Here is a 23474-nt window from a genome sequence, read left to right as displayed (position 1 = left end):
AATCTCATTTCCACTAGATGGCAGGTGGAGCTCAGAATCGCCTCCTGTTTCTCCGTCCCCTGAAGATGCTCCTGAGTTTTCCATCTAATCATGTTTTATTCTGCTGGGAACTGCCTCCCAGAGTATCACACCTGCCCACTTCCTTTCTGCCTACATGCCAGGGGAATGCAGTAACCCGCTCCCACAATGCAGCGCAGATGCCCTCCGTGAGGAAACACTGCTGTGGCACCGTGAGCATATGGCACTTTCTTTAAAAAAGAAAAATAACAAAATAAGTCAGAACTTAACCTTTACTATGGCACGCTGTATATAAAAGCTGACAGGCTCGGAGGCTCACGGGGTGTGAAGGATGCTGAAGCCTTTTTTTTTTAATATAAATTTTGCATATGAATACAAGCTTCCCCCGTCTCCTCAAAAGGAAAGATATATGAAGTGAGACTTGTAACTTTTGATGGTAACCGTGTGAAACTCTTACCATCGATCCTCTGAGAGACTGACTGTTGCTACAACCTGCAATTCATCAAAGCTCAGCGTAATCAAGTTTCATATGAATAAAACAGAAAATACGGGACTTATTTGCATCTTTATTCACAAGATAACTGTCTCACCCTGATGAATATAATTCAGCTAACAGTGAGTGGCTCTAACTGAGCAGCTAGAATAGCAATGATGCTGGACTGATATTTGTAAGATCCGGAACATGTGCCGTCACTAAATCTGTGGCCTGTTACAACCACACTTAAGCTACTGAAATTCAATTCTAAAACTAGCCTATAGATATTTGAAAAGATGTAACGTCTTTTGCATCTTTGTCTGCACAGACTTGTGTGTTAGTATCTCCGTCCTTTTTTTTACTTCCCACCCAAAGCCCTTTGTTTACTGCTAACCGCACTGCACTGCATTGTTTGTCAGGCAGGTTTGATGGAATCAGAGTCCATTAACATGGAAGGCAGCGTCGAGGTGACTTTAGCTCCTAATTAAAAACAGATGTGTCCATTTAATAGTCTTAATACTTTGTGGGAGAGCGAGACAATCACCGCAGAAATATCTATTTGCCTCATTAAATCGGGAGGCTTGATCATGATGAGAAGCAGGGTAATGAATGAAGACAGACATGTTTACCGGGTTGTTTAAATAGTGTTTGCTGGAAGGAGACGGGGTGGAATCTAGATGGACTGCTGTTTGGTGGTGGCGTGAGGAGGAGGGAGTCCTCGGCTAGGTGAAGACTTGTGGGATGAATGGCATTTGAAGTGAGGCTTATTAAAGAAAGAAAACAAACCCCAATGAGCCATTGTTTTGTAGATACTCATCTTTTAAATCTTACAATTGTTCCAAAGCTTCAGATTCTCACTGGCAATCATTTCAGATCCATTTAGCACATAGTAAACATAGTTGCTTTCATTTGAAACAAAACATTTTAAAGAGAAAGACTGAAGTGAGGGTGCAGTCACACTCCACTTTTTGCAGGGATGATGTCAAATCTCCATGTCCAGTAGTGGTTGGTATTTTGAGAGCAATGTTTTTCTGTGACTTTTGTTCTGCTAATTTCTGGTTTACCTCCTTGAGATTTTAGTTTGGTTAAAAAAAAATTAAAATCTTCTAAACGGCAATTTTTAAATACTAGCACGAGGTAGGGGCTGCTTTTTGATTTGTTAACACTGAAAAGGGTTATTGTGTATGATTTTGGAGTGACGTGCAGTGAAGACATGGCTTTATCTGATTGCACACAGTAATCAACAACTAACAAGCTAACAAGCTATCCTAGAAATCATGCTAGCTAAGCTAACTGCATGTTAGTTTTTTGTGTTTTGTTTTTTTTAACCCTTTAAGACCTACCATAGAACCAAGTCCGCCAGAGCTTATATTATATTTTTACATGCTGTAGAGCCATTTTTGGGAGCATTTCAAGTTGCTATACATCAATACAACCATTACAGCCTAAATTTTAATAATATGCATGCATTAAGTGCATAGTAATTACATAAATTGCAAAAAAGTGCAATAAACTACAAAAAAATTGAATTTTTTTTGTTTTTTTTAACATACATTTCTAGTTAGAGAAATTTAAGACCCTTATCCCTCAAAACTGTAAATACAAAAAAGTTGCACAAAATTGTTTCCCACCACAGGAAATTTATTTTGAGTGTCTTCATTGTTTTATTTTTGAAATACACCAATTTTTATACACTGCAGGAAAAACGAAAATAAATATTATAGTGCAAATTTGCAAAAAAGCAGCATATGCATCAAAATAAACTATTTCCAGCAGTGCAATATGAGTCCTAAGCATCCCAGAAAGTCATAAGGTCAAAGATAACTTTTAAAAACACCAGTATAATAGTTCGCGCTGATGGACGTAGGAAGTGTTATGAACAGCTGATCGGATCGGCAAAGCGTGTTTCTGGAATATTATGTTTTTGTTGCTGCAAGTGCTTTTTATGCAGTTTTTGCAAAGCTATATGTGGAAGGAAACTGTGACCGAGGACAAGCTGATGGCATAAGATGTAAGTACAACTCCTCCGGTTTCATATGCAAAAAAATTATTGCGCTAGCTTACGTGGTTGCAGAGCTACCGGGATTTAAAAATAGTTAAGCAAAACGGAGCGTGCCCGCTCTGACCGGCTTTAAAGGGTTAAAGCATCTACAGTCTCCAGTTTTGTAGGTGACCTTGTCTTGTTAGAGTATTTTAATACAGGCCCAACATTACTAGTTAGCACATCTAACACACTTTGAACCAAATTCCACAATTAAATAATTAAGTGTAAAGAGTGGGCATGGTACAATCACTGCTCACTCAAACGGAAGAGGTGGAAATGGTTCCAGGATACACTGTAATTCAGCCGTTTTCCATTTGACATCCTTGGATGACAGATGGAGTCTGACAGTGTCGACTGTCTATGTCTGTGCACTAAAAACAAAAGCTGCAATAAAGCAGTGAATAGAATACAGAACAATATGCAATTTTCTTTTCCTTTTGTTCTGGTAAAGCAGACATACAGCCTAAACATCATATTTACGTGAAGTCAGTGGTGCCTGTTGGCAAGTTTTATCCATATATGATCCAGCAGCTCTGTGCTGCCTTAAAAAAATATTCTTACTAAATATTAAAGTTGCTATATGCTATTATTTAGTTTACATGGCATGGCAGCATAGCATACCACTTCGTTTGTCAGTGCATGTCTAGGTTGCTTCTTTCCAAACTTAACAGTGACAGATTTGTAAACACTTGCTAGCTTACAAAGCAATCATAGACTATATAAACATGACCCACTGGTTTGTGGAAACCTTGGAAACTAATTCTGAAACCTTGAGTTTGCCGTTTTGGTCAATGACATAGTTTTTTTTTTCTTCATACAGTAGAACCATGTCAGTCACAACAGCCTGACTATAAATCTAGCTTGCTTGTCTACTCTACTTTAAATGGGACCATAATTTACAAAATAAACTGTATGACGCATAAGACCAGACACAAGCCGCAGAGACCACTAGAAAAGTGTTTAAAGTATTGCTTTGTCACTGGTGGTTACTAGAAGCTTTGCTTCAAGACGAACATCTGATCTTGTGAGGTGCTGAACATGTCCGTGAATATGAGCCAACCCAGTTTAAGCCTGATCTTAAATTTTATAAATGAAAATGTATATGCTGCAGTTCACAATGATATAATAAGGATAGACCAATAAATTGTCTAATATCATTGTTAGCTATGTCATTTGTTGGTTAGATCCATTATAAGGCCTCAAACTAAGTGTTTTGCACTGTGACCATCTGGGTGTTTTGAAACTGGGTGTGATCATAAAAACGTGGCTGTAAATCACCTACAATACGCTCTAACCAGCTCGCAACTTCTGTCTAACAAGATGATTCTCCTCTCTGGCTGTAACAAAATGAGCTTTGTTGCCAATTAAAGTTCTGTCATCAAAGTCATCAAAAGTCCAACTAGCAAAGTCCCAAAAACCAATATGTGACCATCTGGCAACCACTAGTTGTAACGGAGAAATATATGTTCCCCACTGATTTCTGATAGTCACTGCCAAATAGGCTGCAGGCCTGTAGGCTGGTCAATAATACCCTGGTTACTATATAATATACTAATACTAATATACTGGTTACTAAAGAAAACTGTGTATTCTGCAACCGTCTGGCAAGTAGTTGATGAAGGTTGCAGGTAGTTGCTAGGTGAAACTGGAAACAATGAGGTATATGGCGCTGCACCGAAAACCTCCCTGCAATTGCTTTGGTTGCTAGCAAGTTGCAAACAAAAACAAAAAAAACGGCATGCGTTTGCAGAGAAGTCCGCATCTTTCATCCAAAATATAAGCGATTTTAGCAATCTGCTAGCGAGCAAATCACAAGGTTTTTGGTGAAGCACTCTCTTTCACACCAATTTTGTGGCAACACCCAGTAATCACATAAACTGGTTGTAGAATACACATTTGTTTCTTGCGACCAGAGGTTGTCAAGGTTCATCAACCAGTCTCAAAGCCTGTGTGACTGCATCTTAAATCATTTACATACGGTTGGAAAGATACACCATGTCAGGTATTTGAGAATTGCTCTTGTATTAGCACACAACACACATGCCAAGTTCATTTAATCCTAATAACCTCAAGCGTTTAGTAAGGCACACAAGCAAAGATACAGTATAAGCATGAACAAAAGCAGCAGTGTGAGCCCAGTGGTGCAGTGTGGCTGCATTTTTATGCGTATGACAGGGATAAAGATGTGTGTGGACACTTCAGGCTTGCTCAGGGATCTGCTGTCACATCCCATCATCGAAGTGGTGCATTCACACCAGCCACGGCTCCAGGACGGCTCACTAAGTGGGTGGTGAACCTTCTCTGGGTTGACAGCGGCGATCATGTAAGGATCAGTGTCAGCGTCACTGTTACAGTCTCTGCATAGTGAAAAAAATCCTGCATCATTTAATAAACTGAAAATGAAAATAGTTTCTGAATCACTGTCAGCTCTGTCAGATTATTTACAACAGCGAGAGTGTGACCGACGGAAGTAGAGCCTGTTAAACAACGAGGACAGACTGGGAGTAGAGTTGTTAGTTGGCGCCTTGACAAGTAAGGAGCAAGTTTAATGTAATGTATAAAACTGACACACTGCAAATGTCCCTTTTTTGGTGCTACATTAACATCCTGGAAAGTTGATTCTCTTCATCTGCATGTAGCATTTTAGCGGGAGAAACATTCATCACTCATCAAGTGACTTCCTCAGCCGGAGGAAGCAAACATCAAGACTTTTTTCAACACTAACAAATTTTTTCTAGCAACTGGTGGTTACAAGACAGCTTCTAGCTCTACGTCTCAAGTCAGTCTCAAGTTCTAGAAGAGCCTGAGGTGGCTCTTCTAGAAGAAGAAATAATGCAAGACTCAATACGTGACTCAACTGTACAGAGAAGACCGATGGTTTGAAAGAGCAGTGAAATAAGCCACCTATGTCCACTGTGAAGGACCATCCTTTTTTTAAATTATAATTAATTATAATTAAATTATAAATAAAAAGTATTTATTAGATTTTGAATTTTATAACAGCAAATACAAAGATGCAGCAACCAAAAGCAAGAAGCAAACAAACAAAAACAAAAACAAAATAAATAAATTAATTAATTAAAAAATAAAAATAACAACAAAACAAAACAAGTGAGGTTTTAACATATGTTGTATTAAGCTCAAATGTCCAAGTCAGGTAGACATGTAGGTGCAAAAATTGTCCCACCGCAGCTTCCGTCACATGATGTAACTTTCCCAGCATCTTTTCGCATGCAACATTCCCAATCATTCTGTCTTTCCACATTTTAAGCGTTGGAATATGGGAGTCCGTCCAGTGTTCCAAAATGATACGGGCACATGTTACCAATGCAGTACTTAACACTCTAAACTGGTGTTTATTTAATTGCGGCACCTCTCCTTTGTCTCCTAGTAAACATAATTTAGGTGATCTGGGTCGGTTACAAAGTGTCCACCCCTGCAAATAATTCAGTACAGTGTTCCAAACTGGGAAAACCAGCGGGCATTCCCAGAGGGCATGTATCAGAGTACCTTTGGCTTGTTGGCATTTCCAACACAAGTCATCTCTACCAATCCCCATTCTATACAGCCTTGAAGGAGTATAATAATATCTGTTAATAAATTTCCCCCTGGCTTCCCTAATGTATAATCCATTGATCGACAATATAGAATCCCATGTACCTTCATCCACTGTACGCCCTAGACCAAGGACCATCCTTGAACAGAGGATGACACCCACAATCCAGACGCCCAATCACATCTTGCGTCAGTTGATCTCAATAGGTCACACGATAGGATGAGGCAAGATCTCACAAAGGTCTCACCCAAAACCTCTGCTGATAATACACACGTCCCAATTCATAGGCCGCATCCTTCGGAGGTCGTATTTGAAGGCCGATTACGTCAGAGTCAGGTGACGAAGGCTCTCCCAATTCGAAGGCTGCTCCAAATGCGGCCGACAAATGCGTCCTTCATTTCCCCGAATTTTAAGGATGGGTCAGGTGTGTCCTTCGTGGCCCAACCTATCCCAGAATGCATAGCCAATTCCAGTCTCCAACAATGGCAGCAGCTACTTAGTTTAAATATTACTCTTTCTGGGTCAAAAAATGAACTTTTAAGATGTTTTCAGGCAAGAATGTAGGCGTGTAAACTTCAAATATCTGCTCGGTTGATCAAGACATCACTTATTTGACTGCTCTGATGTTTTTGGAGACGTCTGTTACCCACCAGCTCGATAGCTAACTGGGAGGTCGAGGCTCACTAGAGCCGGTGAGAACGCCGGACTCCCGGAACAATTTTCAAACCCACGTCGTCTTTCACTACTCAGGTAAAACATGATATATAAGTCACTTAGTGTTTTGTTTGTTCCTGAGTAAATCGGTTTGGCTGAGATTAAAGAGTTTTCACACAGCTGAATAAACGCCAAACAGAAAACTGATTAGATGGTCGAGAATTTACACCAGTGTCCTGTTATATTTTAGATAACAAGGAGGAGACGGCGGAGTTTATTAAACTCCACTGAGACAGCAGTGACGCAAATCTGAAGGCTAGACCGTCCCGCTTCACAGCCTCGCACTTCCGTCCTTCTGGGTCTTCAAAGGACCCGGCCCACATAGACCGCGAAGGCCAGGTCCGCTGAAGGATGCGGCCTATGAATTGGGATAGAGCTAATGACCCACACCCTTTTTCACACCTTGGATCAGGTGACGAGGCACATGATCAATAGTAGGTCAGTGAAAATACCTGGGCCTCTCCACTGAACTGAAGGAGCTCCTCAGATGTGAAGTAAAGGGTCTTTAAGAAACTTAAATAAGTCTAGTCCCTTTTCTTTCTCCTTCACGTATTCAACAGTCATTTCCAGCCATGGACCAGCTCCTACATATATCCCACACATATTACAGTATGAGTCCACGAAAAATACAAAGACATCAGAATGTCACTCTGCAAACTCACTCATTTTACTGCTCAAATGCAAAAACCCTGCGATATATTCATCCTGCTCTCGTCACTCCTTCCCCTTTAGAGCATCATTTTTATTTTTGTTTTTTTTGCTTTGGCTTACAAAACATAATTTATAATGCAGCTGTACAGACAAACTACTCTAAAACACTCACTGAAAAACAAATTATTGCATTCTTAATGTCAACAGTTAGACACACATTTTCTACAAATTACAGAGAAGAAGATCAGGAAGTAAAAGTAACATATTACCCAGCAAACATCCTGCCATCAGAACTTTGCTACTTTTAAAATCAACAGAGTGCAAAATAATTGAGGAAATATTTGGGTCTAAAATTCAATTCACAGGGAAAACATATAAAGCATAAACAAAGTCAAACTTTGTAACCCAAAGTAAAATCACAACTCAAACATATAGTATAGAATTCTGTACATGCATTAGGGCAGGGCGATATGACCAAAAATATTTATCACGATATACATTTGAAAATTTGCGATAACAATATAACCGACGATATAATTGACACTAGACAAAATACTTTACAACTCCACAACTTTATTAGTGCAAAAAACCCCATCAATGTATTTTCACTTAAACAAGCAGCTGTTTTTTATATGTGCATTAAAGTTATATAAACATTTAACAGTGCAAATGCAAATTCCTTGCTGACAGTTTAACCAAAAGGCATTTCCAGTGGAAATTGGCCGACATATCCTCAGCATAACCATGTATAATATCCACAACACTTAAAAAGAGGTTATACACACACAATACGGTAATATTATGTTGAAGCACAGTACGTATCACTCCGCGGGGCGCCTAACTACGACAGCCGTAATGCTCCGACAATCCATCAAGCGGTGCGGCTTCGTAGCTTAGTAAAGTCGCACTAAAACATCTGACAGATTTTCGAGCGCTGTGTACATAAAATCGTTTCGAGGTCAGTAAACACAACCAGAATTCAAACATAAGGCACACGGGATTATAAGGGGCTCTGTCGATTTTCAGAAAAATGAAAGGATGGATTTTAAGTGTGCCGCATTTTCCAAACAACACGGTAATAACAACGGCCCGCTAGCATGCTCTACCAAAAATAGTGGTTTGTTGTGTATATGACGGACGAAAGCTAAACCAGTTCCACACCACTGAAGTTGCAGCATTTTAACAAACCAGTTCTGGTTCATCCGTTTCATTTAACGATCTGCTTTCGCTCTTCTCATTCTGCGTCGCCGCCATGTGCGTATGTAAACAAAGGCACTGCGCATGCGCGTTTTACCCATATTCTATCGCGATATTTCATTTTCCTATTGTTGCCCAAAATTACACCGGTATTACCGTGAACGGTATGATATAGCCCATCCCTACCTTGCATCCTTGCCACTTTTTGTAGAGTTAACTGAATAAATGGGAACAAACTGTGTTTTTCCAAAACGCTGTAACAAACAGCCTGAAGACACCATTTAAAATGGGTTCTTTGCCAAGTTGAAAATGAGTGAAAAAGCAACCAATGTCAAAATGAAAGACCTTCAGAAAGCCTGGAGAACTACCTCAAGCCCATTAAAAACACAATTATTAATAACAATAACAATAATAATGATAATGAATGAATAAACACACAAATAAACAAACAAACAAATAAATAAATGCAAGACACTCTGGCTCCTTGGAAACCAAATATGACAAGCAGCTCAAGACTATTACAAAATACTGTAAATACATAAACTACATGTTTTTTTTTTCCCCCAAGACAGCATTTTGGCCAATGTAGCTCATTCATGGAGTGTAAGCATGAACTGCTCACAAACAGACAACAGGATACTGATGTGGCTCACTTATTGGTCGTGAGTCTTATAAATAAAGTTTTAAACCGATTAGGCAGAAAACCTTTCATCTTCTCCCCTCTGGTTTTCTTTCTCTCCTTCTGTTTCTTTCATTCTTTCTCCCTGTCCTATTCCCCAGTCATGTCTGTCCCGTTTGTAGCAACCGAAAATAAAATAAATACATAATTATAATAAAGGTCAATCAAATGGACCAATATGGCAAGGCCATGATGATCCACTTGGTAAAATAAATCCGCTTGGCATCTTTCTTGGCCTTAAGTCAACAATTCTGATGGCTAAAGATCCAAACGGGTCACAAAAAAGAAAAAAAAAGAAAAAAAGAAAACCTTTCATCTTTACATCTCTACCTCAGTTTCTACTTAATTTCAAGCCTCAAGAAAACCACAGGGGAACATACGTCCTTAGATTTGAAATAAAAAGTGTGAAGGCACAGAGATTATTATTAATAGGCCATGCTCGGAAGATGTAATTTAATCAACTGGGACATTTTTTATTCTCTCCACTTGATTTCACTGTAAAAACAAAGCTTGGCAGCTTGTCAATCAGTCACCCAGTGTACAGGTTGTTGGTGAAGTTGTTAGCGTTGATAAAAAGCTAATTGGCACTGGACAGATCTGCTGTGTGCGCTGGAAAATAAGAAGATCTCCAGAGATCGCAAGTCACCTCCAACTGGGAGCTGGCAGGGTGTGTGTGTGTGTGTGTGTGTGCCATGTGAAACAGACACATTAGCAAAGGTCAAAAGGGAGAGTGCGAGTTAACGAACTGAGGAGACGGAAAGAAAAATGTGACGATGAAGATTTTGTTTTTGTAATTTTTAAGGGTTATGAACATTACCACATTTAAAACTCAGAAACGCTTTATTTTAAACTTAAGAAACGGCAGCAGAAGAAATTATTTGCATAGACAGCCAGTGGAGTATCTCATGTGGGTGATCTGGAACTCTTTTTTTTCAGTTTCATCAAATAATGTTTAATATTTGGTCTTAATCACCGATTTGACTTTATATACTTTTTAGGGCTGAGCGAGCTCATGGATAGGAGCGAGCAGATGGTAAAATGAGAGTAACAGAGGAGGAGCTCAGAGTGCAGGTAGGAGTGGCAACGTGAAGGTGAGCGATTAATGAGAGGTGCAGAACGTTAATATTAAGGCAGTAAACTTGTTAAATTGACGGTAGAATTTTAAATAAATAACACAGGGATATAAAATAAAACATTTCATTCAGACCAGTCAGAATCTTCAAGTGTTACAGAAGAACAAACAAAATGTATAGTTTTGAACAGCTGCAGACATCCCCACAGATAAAGACACAAAAATATTCTTGGTATACCTCAGAAAAATTCAAGCCTTTTCAACCACTATATGACTTCCAACAGGGGTTCATGTTTGATATGGCTTTGAGTAAAGGGCATTTCTTTTTGAAAGTTTAATTTACTTAGAAAGAAAGAAAAAAAAGTGTGTGGTAAAACATTACGTCGATGAACTCCGTCCGTCACAAAGTCTGCTAAGATTAAGGGAATGCATCAGGGAGACGGGACTCTGGTAATTTCACACACGTATAATTTTTAGTTTTCACAACACCAGTGTTTCCTCACCTTAATCGGCACGGGATAACTTTGACTGTCATTATTTAGTTTTACAGGCCAACATCGGTGCATAGATCAGGACTTACGCACAATAAATCCCCTGAGCAAAGCCTTATAAGTGCTCACAGACCCAGATGGAGTTGACTGTAAACATGGCTGCACGGGCAGGGACCCAACAGTCTTCAGAGGGGTAATTATTATTATTAGCGCTCCAAGCTGCAGTAAATCCCCCCGAGGTCTAAAGAACAATGAACATGCACGTGGGTGCTGTGACAGGCACTTATCTAGGTATCACAGTGAGTCAGCTAGACGTTAATACCCAGGCTAATAATGGCTGCCAAGTGGAGCTAACAGTAAGCTAATAGAAGCAATGAGGGACAGGCAGGTGAAACCATGGGGACACGCCTCGCTCAGACTTGGCCATCCAGAGGCATAGTCCTCAGGCTGTAATTAGTAGCCAGTGACAACAAAGCTCTACAGAGAAAAAGCAGCATGCCAAGCAGGTACACAGGGATCTGTGCAGCAATAATAAATAAATAACCAATCCCCAGAGCTAAATATCTATTACATGCAGGTGAAGTTTACCAAAGTACGAATACAAAGATGTAAAAGTAAAACGAAGCCTGAAATTAGATTAAAACAACTTTGGAAATTTTAAAATGTACCAATATGAGTAATAACAACAGAGCTGTGGAACCTTTACATCCTTTAAACATGTTTTACTCCACACCCAAACAGCTGCATCAAGTTCCTGTTTCTAAAGACCAAGAAGAAGTTCGACACAAGCAAGGTAGGGAAGTGAAAAAGTATCATAGTTCTGATCTTTTCATCGGATTTGTTGCCACTTAAAATGAATTCACAGTAGCATTAGAATAGCCCTCAAACACAAGATATAGCATAAATAAATAAATGAATGCAATGTAATTATGCAGCACAATAAACAACAGCTTTAACCTGATCTCAGTTTAAGTGTCAAATCAAAAATCAGGCCTCTGATTCTAACAGCACTGTCCATTAAAGCTATTGGCTTGTATTCAACACATTTGAACCCAAAGCCAATGGACCACAAAAATAATTTGGAACCCTACATGATTGTCACATATATGTTTGAAGGATTTAGGCTGAGGAGTTTTTTTTAAAAAAAAGGAAAAAATAAATGGTTGTAGGGCTGCCACGATTAGTCGACTAGTCACGATTACGTCGACTATTAAAATCGTCGACGACTAATTTAATAGTCGATGCGTCATTTGAAGCTTTGTAAGATCCCAAAAGACGCAGGAATAAGTAGTAGTATTTAAGAGTGTAATAACGGACTGAAACAGAAGATGGCAGCACTGCATGTACAAGGATGCCAGCTGCCGTTAAACCACGAAGAAGAAGAAGTATCTCTGTCCCAGAATTCATAGCGCAGCCCAGCTCAGTTTCCAACAATGGCGGCAGGTAGTTAGTTTTAATATTACTCTTATTATTCTTTCTGGGTCACAAAATAGAAGTTTAACATATTTTCAGGCGAGAATGTAGCTGTGTTTACCTCAAATATCTGCTCAGTTTATCAAGACACCACATATTTTCAAAAGCGCTCCGACGTTTTCGGAGACGTCTGTTAGCCACTAGCTCGATAGCTAGCCGGGGGCAAAGCTCACTAGAGCCGTGAGAACACCGGACTCCCGGCTAATCTTTTTCAAACCCACCGCCGTCTTTCGTTACTCAGGTTAAATATATATAAGTCACTTAGATAACTTAAAAATGTTATTGTTTGGCTTTTTTTAGTATTTTATTTGTTCCTGAGTAAATCGGTTTGGCTGAGATTAAAGTTATAGTTTTTACACAGCTGAATAAACGTCAAGCAGACAGCTGATTATCAGAAGTGTGAGATGCTCGAGAATTTACTCCGGTGTCCTGTTATATTTTAGATAGCAAGGAGTTTATTAAACTTCACTGAAACAATCTGCAAATTTCATTAAACTTTAATAAACTATCATCTTGTCTTTATTTTTAGTTAGCACATACCTTAAACACTTAAAGCTGTAAGCTAATGATAGTTATATAAGAGCAGATGCTGCTGGTGCAATAAGCTGTACGTTTTACGTCCAATGGATGATGATCTGATTAGTCGACTAATCGCAAAAATAATCAGTGACTAGTCGACTATCAAAATAATCGTTTGTGGCAGCCCTAAATGGTAGTAAGTATATGCTTAATCAATGTTAAAATTAATAAGGCATCCTCTAAAAATTCTCTCACCTGTAATAAATACCTGTGCCTTGAAAAGGCATAAGTTCAGTAACATCTTGATGAAGTGGACACTGAGGTTTGTATATGAATCACACACGAGACTTGACCACAGGTCCACAAAACAGCTGTTCAACTATCCGTCTACACTCTGTGTATAGCTGGGAGAGTGGAGTTGCTAACAGGGGTCAATTATTTAAGTCAGCCACTTAAATCTGACATTTTCAACCGTGCTTACTAGCAGCATGTCTTGTTTCCTGCCTTTATAGAAACACAGTTTGCAGTGCATGCTACTCTGTTGTTGGACTTTAAAGAGCCAAAATTCATGCCACAGAATTCCTCCGACTCTTCTCTTCAGGAACGCAATCATCTGTTTCCATTGGAGCGCCATGTTTGGCAACACCATCGCTCAGGTTTCGCTCAGCACATCAGTATGATTTCTGTTGACTTACTAATGTGTACGGTTGCAGTAGCACAAACACGAGCACGTTTTATGGATTTTACCATACCAGCACACGCACACACAGAGTATACTGCAAATGACATGTCATCTTTGCCCAAGAGCTCAAACACAAAGGAGGCCAGCAGGAGTAACAGTTTCAATGCACATGAAGTACAAGTTTATTTTTATTATTATTATTATTTTATTTTTCGTAATTATGGTCCAGGACTCTCTCGTTTCAATCGTGCAAATTGTGTCCTGCCCTGCTGAAATAATCGAACAAAACATAAACAAAATGAAGAAAAGCAAGAGATCTAATTTTTGTGGCTCTGATTTCACAAAGAAATTATGCATCTAACCCGTTCAGTGTTTATTCATTTTGCACCAAATAGTCTTCTTTTTTTCCCAGTGATGAGTGTAGAAATGAGCGCATAGCAAGTGCAAATGTTTTTGTTAGAAATCTAACAAAAATGAGGCAGAAGCCCATTATCCTTCCTCAAAATACATATCAGGCCTTCACCAAGACACAATTTGTGTCCTCACTGATGGCCCAAGATGCAATTACCACATCCAATAAAGCAGCACACATTTTCATATTTCATTGTCCCCAGTGAGTACATGACTCAGTTGTGGAATTACTGACCTGCTCGGCTCAACTGGCTGAGTGTAGTTTTAAATATGAATGCCACACATTTAACATGCATCACATAAGCATCCTCTCTGTCTCGTACTGTGGAAGTAAATGTGGTCTTAAGGACGTCAAACATGTCTCAAGCTTAAGTAGACAGGGCGAGGATGTGACCCTGATTCTCTTTGTCACTCGTGCTCTCGTCCCACTAAAATAGTTTGACTTAACATTCAAGCAGCAGCACTTTAGAAATCAAATAAGTGAAAAAGTCGAAAGCGATAACATGATCTGAAATCCAAGCTAAATAAGACCAGGAACACTTCACACGCTCTGCTATTTTGTTATTCTGAATCTAAAGCCCCAACTCACCAAAATATTCTGTAAAATCTGCAAAAACGGTCTGATTAGGATACCTTTATTGATCGTTTATTAGTTAAATAAGGAAAAAATGCACTAAGGTTGCTGTATTTTATACAATAATATATATGTGCACAGTAATATCCAGACTGTTAGAAAAGGAAGTGCTAGTTCACAAAGCCCTCTGTTAGGAGACTTCCCAATGCGGCTGTTGCTGCTACACAGTATCTAAAGCCGACCCCTCGCTGCACCGAGCCCAGGGGCTGATGGGAGTTCTCGGGGGAACCATTAGTGAGCGGATCGGCAATGTGGTGCGCAGGGAGCGAGTGCAATTCATGGGAGAGCGCCGAAAGAACTCACAACACTCTAACAACACCTGTCACCCCTGCGCCTAATGAGAAACACAATTAGCAATTAACAGTGCGATCTGTCAGGGCTAATACCTGCCGCCCTGCACACACGCACACACACAGCCAGGGGGGGGAAACCAGACCCCCTTCATCAGCACTTCCATGCAGGTATGAAATGAGCTCAAGCAAGCGGATCAATTAGATAGGTGATGTAATGTTGTGAAACTTAAGCTGATGCCTCGGTGGCAGATTTTCTTAACGGCGTCCTCGCCGATGCTCCACAGTGACTTTTAAGACAGGAATTAAGCGTGGTTTTTATCACTCAGCAGGGAACTGAACTCAGGAGTTGGACGAGCAGCATGCTGGATATAGATCATCGAGCGTCAGCTATTAAACTGTGTGCGCAATGGGAGGTTTGTCAAAATGCACTTTGCTGGTAGATTTGGTGCTCTATTCTCCTGTAAACCAATTGCCACCATGGGGATTAACAGGAGATGAACTGAACAGAGTATAAACAGCAGAGACTATAAAGTCCCCTAAATCAGCACATTCTGTGTGTGTGTTTTTCTTGGGATCCCTGTTAGCTGTTGTCTCATGACCTTAACTTCCAAAGATCAACTCAAAGACAATATTGACCCTCCCATTGATTACCTGTGAGGGGATATCTGAGAGCATGGCTGTGTTTTCAGAGGTGAAGAACAGCAGATTTCTTCATCAGAGAAGTCTATTTGATATTCATAAAACTATGTTATCTTCCACATTCTTTTGCTCACTTGTGAGTTATTACACTAAAATATTGAGGAAGATTTTTCTTCAACTCAAAAACTAAATATACCAAGTAGAACACACCTAGAATACTAGAAGTATGAAAGCACTGGATGTTACACTGGCTTAAATATCCCACAATGCAATGCTGTAGATACTAGGTATTGTTGGAGAGATGAGATGAGATGAGATGAGATGAGATGAGATGAGATGAGATGAGATGAGATGAGATGAGATGAGATGAGATGAGATGAGATGAGATGAGATGAGATGAGATGAGATGAGATGAGATGAGATGAGATGAGATAGCCTTTATTTGTCAGTTGCAGGTCTTTTGCCCACAACCCAGATGACAGACCTTGCCGACCGTACATACAATACACAAACATCACATTGGGGAGACAGGTCAGGCTAGGTAGCGAGGAAAAAAACATCGAAATGTGTAACGCAAAAGGATAATACAGGAATGCACAGATATCAACACACCATAGCACAATAAACACAGACAGCAACATGGGAAAGAGTTCCAGTGTGACCATCTGATCTGGGACCGCTGCAATTTTTCGACTGCGCCTCCAACTGACCCGATGTCCACATCAGAGGGGAGGTAAGCGTTGGAGGTGGCGTTGGATCCGGGGTAGGGAGGGTGATGCGTGGGTGAGTGCTTATCAGTATCAGTATATGTATGTGTGTGCGTGTCCATAATTCAGCTGAGACAGTGTCCTTCGCCCTGCCAGGCTAAGTAAACAGTCTTCCAGCCATCCCAGGTGGCCTTGCATGGAATGGGAAGGAACAGACTAAACACAGTCGTTATCAGGGTGTTTTGTTCAGCTCCGGCCTTGCAGCTGGCGCCGAGAGGGTATCCGCATGAAGTGATGTTATTTTTTTACTTTAGTGCGAACAGCTATATGAATTTCAAAGCAGTTCTACAGTCCAACACTGGTCTCTCAATCTCCCGTTGGAGAGCCGCGAGCTTCGCCATACTTGCGTTCTGTGATGTTGTCATTTCTTGTGCTCAAGGAGCCGATTTCTGAGAACTCACGGCAGTGTGCCTCCCCGAGATGTCATCCAATTTTGCGCCCAGAGATGTTATTCCGAGCGAGCCCTTCCGAGATGTATCGAGAGCACGAGAGATCGAGAGCACTAAAGGTTGAGCTCTAATGTCAGCAACTATTGAAATGCATCGCTACCCTTTGGTACACGGTGTGTGTTGAAATGAGTGTACTCTCAAACAAGAGCAGCTTACGATCGCTAAAGTATCTTCTGTGGGCCACGTAAACATGCTGAACAATATCTCTGCGCACAGTTTGGGATTTGGTATGCAACACTAGTTATACGGTTAATATTAATGAAGATGCCTACATGAATCCTCATTCATACCACTTAAACATGAAGCACCAGTCGTCAGGTTCACAGCATAACTACAGTAAAGAATGGTCAAGTCACACAGAGTGACATAAAGGCCGAATGACATAAATGACTTATATTACCATATATTCTCAGGTATCAAAACAACACATTTTCATTCTGGGAGATTACATAATGTAACTTTGTCAGACATCACCCCTGAGCCTTGATGCACTGGCTGATTGACCTACCATGTCTGCAATGGGAGGAAAGGGGTGGTGGTGGTATAAGTCACAGGTTTATTAGCCAATAGACTAACAAAACTGTGATGCCTGCATCCAGTTCTGACTTTTCCCCACTTACTGATTTATTTCATTTCTATTCGCTTTTTACTTTGAACATCATTTGCTGGTTAGATTTAAGGGACTAAATCAGGGGTGGGGAACTCCAGGCCTCAAAGGCCGGTGTCCTGCAGGTTTTAGATCTCACCCTGGATCAACACACCTGAATCAAATGATTAGTTCATTATCAGGCCTCTGGAAAACTTCAAGACATGTTGAGGAGGTAATTTAACCATTTAAATCAGCTGTGTTGGATCAAGGACACATCTAAAACCTGCAGGACACTGGCCCTTGAGACCTGGGGTTGGACACCCTTGTCCTAAATACTATGCCTCTTCCCAACACATGCAACAAGGACATTTGATGGATTTTACCACACCAGGACGCACACCTCAACACGAGTTGGAAGCGACAGACATGTCCCGCTAATGCCATAAAACCAGAGAGCAACACATCAGGACAACTTGTAACTGAGAAACAGCAGAAATTTGACAATTTAAAACTTTATTAGGTTATTAGGTCACAGAAAATGATACGGCGGACTAAACATGAGTGCGAATGATTGTCTTTTTGTGCTAGCCCTGCGATAGACCAGCCAATTGTGACTTATCTCTCGCCCTATGACAACCGGGATAGACTCTAGGACCCCTCACAGTCCATGACCTTGAATTAGGATGGATGGACGAGGTGAGAGGCTGATCAAACATAAAATATTTGATCCGTTTCACTTTTTAATATTTATATGCAAGCGAGAGAAAGGTCAGAGGTCAGATTTGAGTCCTCGTACCTGACCCTGCAACCAGCAGGCAGTCTTGCTCAGTGATACTTCCGCAGTTCAAATTGCTGAAAAGCAGAAATAAATCACCTAATGATTCAATTTTGTAAGTATATCATGTTCAAGCCTAATTAAAATTTCTTGTATTTATAACACAGACATCACAAAAAACTTTTGCAATATGAATTTCTAGCAAACCGGCTTTCTCACACATCCCGCAGCTCACACACCAGTACAAACACTGCTGTGTTCTAATTGGATTACACCCGTCTGTGTGTGTTTGCAAGTGTGTGTGTGTGGCATCTCCAGCATAGTAATTGTGTCAGCCTTGCTGGTCAGTGGGGAATTGAAGTGTTAAATCCAATTCTGAATTTGTATCTCTTGTACAGAGGAGGGGGAGATGTAGCGCGAGTACCAACCATATGTCACCATCCCCAATTCAGAGGGATTGAATATGGATGAGAAACAACTCGGGTTTCCTGGCGTTGCCACCGGTAGCAGGTTTAGACTGTGACGGTGTGTGCTCATTTGTTATCGGGGAGGAAGTGGAGTTGTAGACACCACCAGCAAGATTTCCGTTAATGAAGATAAAACTGATTCAGTGGCTTTGGCCTCCGTGCTTCTTTGCCAGTGTAATGCCCAATAACGGACTGCTCCAGACAATATGATGAACAAAAGGGAATTTTAAATGTTTTGCATGAACCGGATTGTTAGTTCTAGTAAAAATGTGTAATGTAACGCTATCCTAGCTGAAAAATGTCATATTTATCTCATGTTTACTGATAAAACCTGGTAAATATAAGCTGAAACTAAACTGCAGGAGTGTTTCATGTCGTTTATTACCTCAAAAAATTAAATAACTTAAATGCTGGACATCTGTTTCCTGCCAAGGTTGCTTACTGCAATCAACAGCTTTAGTATAAAGAGCAGCACTAGCAAACACAGGACTGCTGCCTCTCCGAGGTCTCCAAGTCTTCCTTTTCCCCTGAACATTCACTCAGCAGATTCTGTGACACATTTAGGTTAGAGATATTGAAACAAATCTGTTGAGGTTTCTTTCATTCTGTGTCCTCACAATATTTGATTCTATACTGCAGAGTCCAATTTGTGTCCATATGAGAAATGCAGCTGCTTTTGCGTGCATCTGCAGTTCCTTGTGTCTGCTTCTGTTTGTCCAACATGAGAACTGTTTTAGATGTCCTTTGTGTCACTCTGCACAGCCAGGCTCTCCTACTGTCTCACTATAAATGCACCAGACAATTATCAGTACTATATTCACATGGGTAAGATCAACCATTATATGAACTTTGCATATTATCCTGTCAGCTCCTCTGTACAATCCAGCTGTGTCTGACATTTCCAATCTTGCAACCCTGTCTGAAAATCTCTAGCAAGGTTCTGTGTGTCATATTTATGTGTCTGAAACATCTTTATTTGATCATCATCAATTACAGCATTCGCTGTAGCTAAAAGGGAGCAAGGCAACTACATGACAAAGCAGCAGAGACTTTTTTTGGTTAAATGACCCAAAAAAAAAGTCCATACTGGAGGAAATGCAGGAAAGGCATTAGAGTCTAACTTCTGTGGGATGGGTGTCATCCACAACCACTGTGTGAAAATGGTAAATGGACTGGTTCTTATAAAGCGCTTTTCTACTTTACACAACTTGTGCATTCATCCATTCAGACCCATTCGCACAAGCACATCTTTCTAAGTGCTTTATAGCTAACATTCACACACCTTCATACTCTGCATCGGAGAGCAATTTGGGGTTAGTATCTTGCCCAAGGATATTTGGCATGCAGACTAGGCGAAGCCAGGAATCGAACCACCAACCTTCCGATCAGTAGATGACCTGCTCTACCACCTGAGCTACAGTCACCCCTCTGTAATAAAAGATGCCTCTGATATTTCTTCAACAGTTTCCAAAGTGACAAAGACATTAGCTCACTAGGGCTGAGGGGGTAAATGATGAAAAAAAAGTCCATACTGGAGGAAAAGCAGGAAAGGCATTCGAGCAGCGGTCCCCAACCCCCGGGCCTCGGACCGGTACCGGTCCGTGAGTCATTTGGTGCGGGGCCGCGAGAGTTGAGGTTCAGGTGTGAAATGTATAGTTTTCAGGGTTTTTATTCGGTTTTCAGCGTTATTTTGTTATCGTTTTTATCGTTTACTCGGTTTTCCTTGGTCTTTTCACGTGTGTTATGAATAAATTTTCTTTTTTTCGGTACCGGTACTAGTTTTATTTTGTTGTATTTATCCGTGACACCTTAAAGGCCGGTCCATGAAAATATTGTCGGGCATAAACCGGTCCGTGGCTTGGAGACCACTGCTTTAGAGTCTAACTTCTGTGGGATGGGTTTCATCCACAACCACTGTGTGAAAAGATGCCTCTGATATTTCTTCAACAGTTTCCAAAGTGACATAGACATTCGCTCACTAGGGCTGAAAGTGAACTGACACAAATGGTCCAATCATGCACAATCAAACCTTTGACAGCTATAAGGCTGTAGATCTGCACTGTAAGGCAAAACTGTTTCGAATCATGGGCCATGGACACAGATCTGCACCACTAGAGGACTAAATGATTAAACACTGTCACCCTTACCAATCAGTATTAGAAATGCTGGATGTTTTTAACTAATTTTTTATACTTTATTAAATGTTAATGTGCAACAAAAATTTGCGAATTTGTCAAAGCCCGCAAATATCTAACCTAAACTTCTTCCACTCACTGAAACTGGCCGAGCATCCTCAGACCCGAACTACTTGTGCTGTGTAATTCAAATGTTTACTGCTTGTGCTGCAGCAAGTTAACAGAATCGTCATCTTTTTCAGCTGTTTACTTTCCTTGTTTTCTGATCAGAGGACTGAAACATAACACACACGCCAGCACATGTCACAAAGCATATCATACTATTTGACCTGCTAGTCCATAGGTGTCAAACTCTGGCCCGCGGGCCAAATTTGGCCCGCAGCCTAATTACATTTGGCCCACGAAGCCATACCAAATTATTATTAGAGCTGGCCTACTGGTATTATACAGCTAATATATATATTGTTTAGTATTAAGCTTTGCTTGTTCCATATTCAGTTTTTCAGCAAAACTTGTTGGAGTCCATAAGAAAAGATTCATTCTTAAATGTGGAGGAAGATTTTTTTTCAATAAATATTAATGTTAGCCTGCGACCTTGTTCCAGTTTTGAATTTTGGCCCACTGTGTATTTGAGTTTGACACCCCTGTGCTAGTCTATCGCAGGGCGAGTAAAAAAGACAATCATTCTCACTCACATTTAACTGCAGTGCAGAAAAATGGCAGCAATCAAAACTAGTATGTAGTTACACAAGCCTAAACAAAACATTAATCTTGTGGGTTACCGCTGTTGTTGAGGTGACAACGTGAGGCGATAATAAGGTGTAACAGTAAATTTACTAGTATTTGTTGTTTTCTTTATGGTTTGACGTGAATGATGAACACAGTCCCATGGTGCATTAATTACCGTTAACAGGCGGGTAAGTAAGGTGGGAAAGGCAGGATAAAAAATTGTGAAGAGAACAAGATATTTACCCAAAGATCCAGATAGTTTCTTTTTACTGAGCTAAAAGGGGGGAAAAGGTAATGAATAAAGTATTGGCTCCAAAGCTTGTTAGCAGCTTTGCTTCAGGAAATGTATGCATATAATCTATAATGTCTCGTGGGTTTCGTGGCAGGATCCCAATCTGTTTCCCCTGCAGCTTCAGAGTTCTTTGACTTATTCTGCTCATCTCTACTTCAGAGACAGTCGTATAAGCTGCATGCATATACAGTAACCAGTGCTGCTCTTCCTTTTGCACAAACTGCAATTCCAAAGAGGTTCTGTTCTTACAATTATGTAGCGTTCCCATTTCGGTTGATCTGTAAGTCCCTCTGGTTTTCTCAACCACCATCAAAAAGTACCACGTCTACTGAAAATGCCAGGCTAACCTTAGTGGTGTCAACTTGCAAAGAGAGACTAGCCCACTGTGTATAATGACACCTATTAAAAAGGCAAAATTGAGCCTTTATTTTCAGTCAATTAAAATTTTAAAAGAAGGTGACACTGCTGAAAGTAGTAAGGAGTACGTACTTGACCTGTAGTTACTGTGGTTTTATATAAAACAGTCTTACTGGAATCCTATTTAATCAATTAATTAGCTAAAACATAATGATTGTAATCAAAGTCCACTTAAGCGTTCTTAAGAAAAAAAGATGAATATTTCGTTAAACCACAAACTGTACATGAAAGATGGACATAGTTTCAGGGTTCTTACTAAAGATCAGGAGGTGGTGACTCATCTGGTTGCACAAGACTTAAAGATGTACATGAAAAAATGACCTCTCTGCTCTATTGAACCATGACCTCAGTAAACAGTATGCTGCAGTTTAATCACTAAATTTATGCTTCAATTAAGACAACGTGATGTTCTTATGGTTCCAATTAGTGTCAAAATAGAACAAAATCTTTTAGGGTGAGCTTACCTAGTGATTGGCAAATCAGTGGTGTCCCTCAGTCTGATCCCACCTCTCATTAGTCAAATCTGATTTCAAAAGACCAAGGCTACGTTCCCACTGCAGGTCTTAATGCTCAATTCCGATTTTTTGATCAAATCCGATTTTTTTGTCTGCTCGTTCACACTACAAATAAAATGCGACAGCAAACGCGCTCTAGTGTGAACGCTCAAAGCGGCCCGCATGCGCAAAAGAAGACGTCACACACAACGCGCTCTGTTTAGACCCAGAGCAAACAGTATTGTTTGACTGATGGCCCTTAATATAAAGACTTCAGACTTCACGTTTCCCAATTTTTGCTTTAAGTTATTTTGTTATTTACATAATAATGTAAATAACCTAATAATGATCCTTATTGCTGTTTTAGAGGAGCGGTGCTTCAAAGGATAGTTGCAGATTTCTGTCAGAATCTGCAGATTATACAGTACAAATAAAATGTTCACGTTTCTCCAACGTTGTCTTCCCAACAGTTTCACCGGATGGCCAGGAAGCGTTCGGATGTCTTCTCTGGCGCTGATAATTGGCGTCTGTCTTGTGTCGGTGACGTAAAAGACGAATTTAATGCGACATGACCGTTCAAACAGCAGTCGCTTTCTAAAACATCGGATATGTATCGGATTCAGTACCACATACGAAAGTGACCCAGATCGGATTTGAAAATATCGGATTCGCGCCGTTCACACTGTCACACCATGATCGGATATGGGTCGCATAGGGTCAAAAAAAATCGGATTTGATGCGCTTTCGCCTGCAGTGTGAACGTAGCCCAAGATGGTGATGGACAACTAGACATAAAAAATATACAGAGGCAG

The 23474-nt window shown here is 40.3% G+C and overlaps 1 long non-coding RNA gene across 1 annotated transcript in view; it reads right to left on the bottom strand.

Annotated features, from left to right (window-relative positions):
• The window catches only part of LOC146509037 (uncharacterized), a 79547-nt gene that overhangs the window by 27621 nt on the left and 28452 nt on the right, over window positions 1-23474 (bottom strand). The gene's annotated exons all lie outside the window — the stretch shown is intronic.

Source organism: Neolamprologus multifasciatus, chromosome 11 (assembly GCF_963576455.1).
Source record: "Neolamprologus multifasciatus chromosome 11, fNeoMul1.2, whole genome shotgun sequence".
In the NCBI taxonomy this organism is placed as follows: Eukaryota; Metazoa; Chordata; class Actinopteri; order Cichliformes; family Cichlidae; genus Neolamprologus; species Neolamprologus multifasciatus.
This window is presented reverse-complemented; position numbering and strand designations above follow the sequence as displayed.